Source organism: Myotis brandtii, unplaced genomic scaffold, assembly GCF_000412655.1.
Source record: "Myotis brandtii unplaced genomic scaffold, ASM41265v1 scaffold517, whole genome shotgun sequence".
In the NCBI taxonomy this organism is placed as follows: Eukaryota; Metazoa; Chordata; class Mammalia; order Chiroptera; family Vespertilionidae; genus Myotis; species Myotis brandtii.
The window spans coordinates 575,689-578,265 of NW_005369706.1; the positions used below are offsets into that span (position 1 = coordinate 575,689).

Genomic DNA, 2,577 nt, shown 5'->3' on the forward strand with positions numbered 1-2,577 from the left:
GTGTGGTTTCGCTTTCATTCCCCTCGGAAGGAAGGGGTGGGGGACGTGCCCTAAATTCCAGACGGGCCTGGGCCAAGGGGCCCCTGCGTCTACTCTAAGCGGAGGAAAGGGAGGGACGGAGACTGGAAGGAAGAAATAGAAGCTAAAAAGGGGCTTTCGCTAGACGCCCCCAAAACCCGTCTGACTTGCCCCCGCCCCTCCCCCGCTCCGGTATCGTAGCGCAAGCGCGGTTCCAGTTCCTCGCTTCCCCCTCCCCGCCCAGCCTTCCGGAGTCCAGTCGCAGAGCAGGGGCCTTTTCCCACGGGGTGCAGTCTACCCGAAAATGGAGACCACTCCCTTTGTCGTTAAGACAATAACTGCTAACCCCTTCTTCACTCCCGGCTTGCGCAATCCTGCTTTCAAACGTACCTTCTCAGCCGCCTCTCCGGAGCCCACGAAGCTCTGTTAACACCGGAAACGCTTCTGACTCTCCCAGGGTCCGCTTCAGACTCTTTACCCTGAGTCCGCCCCTCCAACGAAGTCCCGCCCCAAGCTCCTTTAGGACCAGTCCTCATTGGCCGGCGCCTGCACTTCTGCCACTTTTTCGGCCATACATGCAAGAACTTCGGCCGCCTACTTCAGAGCCATTTGCTAATGCCCTTGTCAATCAAGTCCCTGGCCACCAACCGACGTCGTAGAAAAGGTCTCCGCCTTCTTCCCCTATAGCGAGGAAGGATCGCTGTGCAAAGCCACCTCTAGTGGAGAAAGTGGAGAAAGGCAGGCCCCACCCAAGACACCGACCTAGCAAATAATAGAGCCCCCGCGACGCGTACTGGGATAGCGCGATAGCTCCGGGGTTCTAGGGTTTTAGGCTTGTTATGGAATGTTAAAGAGAGAAAGAGATTTAGAAAACAAAAGCACTCTCGCCTTGGCCGGTGTCGCTCAGTTGGTTGAGCGTCATCCCATGCATCGAGGTCGGAGTTCATGGTCAGGTCACATGCCCGGGTTGCGGACTCCATCCCCGGTAGGGGGTGTGCAGGAGGCAGCCGATCAATGTTGCCCTCTCACATCTGTGTTTCTGCCTCCCTCTCCCTCTCTCTCTAAAATCAATACAAACATATTTGTAATTTGTTATCCTTTGTTTCTTATTAGTGAGCAAAAGTAAAGCCCTTGTGATTTTATAGGCTATTATAATTTTCTTTTTACTTTGCTTTTTATAATAATTCTAGTTAACATGTATCGTGTACTGCTTCTTATATGCTAGACAATGTTTAAGATGCTTTATATATTAATTAATTTAATTTTTGCAATTACCTTGGGAGGCAGGAACAATTACTACATTTAAGATGAGGAAACCTCTAGGCTGGTGTGGCTCAGTGGTTGAATCAGGAGGTCATGCTTGGATTCCCAATCAGGGCACATGCCTGGATTTCAGGCTCGATCGCCAGTGTGGGGTGTGCAGGAGGCAGCTGATCAATGATTCTCTCTCATCATTGATGTTTCTATCTCTCTCTCCCCCGCTCCCTTTCTTTCTGAAATAAATAATAAAAATATATTTAAAAAACAGTTTTGTAAAAAAAAAAAAAAGATGAGGAAACTCAGTTTGACCTTGAATTTGAGCTCTGGGTACCTCATTTTGAAGCCCATACTCTTGTTAAGCTATACTGTCTCTTGAAACAGAGGGTTTTTATGACTTTCACTCTATAAAAATGAAACCTTCTCTCTCGCTTTGCCCACCGGTACTAACGAAAGGGGAATAAATTTCTATGTTTCTCTCGATGCACACTACATCACACCTTATCCACCTGCACTGAAAAGTAAGTTACATAATTACCGTACTTCTATTACATTATGCTGTATTTGTCTATGTTTTCTTCTTTATTCTGTTATTTTCCTTAGGAAATATTTTTAGTTTGTCACATTTTTGTTGTTATCCATAAACCAAATCTTATAAATAAAAATAATAATAACTGATATGCATACAATGTATTTTTATTTATAAATAAAGGTTCTACATTTTGTGATTTTTTTACATGCTTTATCTTTACTGTTCCCTGCGTTGCGCCCATCTTACCATTTTGTAGGGATAGCAAACTATTTTTCTTTCTATTTACTTTAATTTTAAAAAGTAATAGCAGTACAGTAGTTTGATCAAGCTAATTAATCACTGATATTTTACTTTTCTTCTTTCACCTTTTTCACGTATACCATCATCTCATGTATTTTTCTGTCCTTCTAGATTGTGCAGAATGTCAGGACCACCAGCTAAGAAACGATGTCGTTCAGCTGAAGAGGATGTTAGAGAATTTCAAAAATACTGGACAGAAAAGTTTGGTGTGATTAAGAAAGACAACAAAGCCTTATGTGTTTTCTGTTCTGAAACTATTGTTTGCAGAACATCTTCTGTTAAAAGGCATTTTGAAAGTGTTCATAAGAACATAAGCAATAAAACCGAAGAGGAACAAAGAGAATTAATTTCTCGTGAACTCAGCAAAACAAAAAAACAGGTTGATGATAATTTTATGAACTTCATCTCAGGCAGGTCCAGTTTCAACTTAGTTGCTGCTAGTTTTGAAGTTTCAAAAGTCATTGCCCAAC

At 43.4% G+C, this 2,577-nt stretch overlaps 1 protein-coding gene and 1 long non-coding RNA gene across 2 annotated transcripts in view; one reads left to right on the top strand and one right to left on the bottom strand.

The window, feature by feature from the left end:
• TMBIM6 (transmembrane BAX inhibitor motif containing 6) overlaps positions 1 to 517 on the bottom strand; it is a 17,830-nt gene extending 17,313 nt beyond the window's left edge. The window contains exon 1 of the mRNA XM_005877316.2: positions 409 to 517. The gene's annotated coding sequence lies outside the window, so the exon portion shown is untranslated. The remainder of the gene's footprint in view (positions 1 to 408) is intronic.
• A 1,060-nt stretch (positions 518 to 1,577) lies between these two features.
• Positions 1,578 to 2,470, top strand: LOC106728005. The gene is made up of 2 exons (XR_001364234.1): positions 1,578 to 1,796; positions 2,219 to 2,470. It is a non-coding gene; the product is annotated as an uncharacterized LOC106728005 (long non-coding RNA).
• Positions 2,471 to 2,577: the final 107 nt, after the last annotated feature.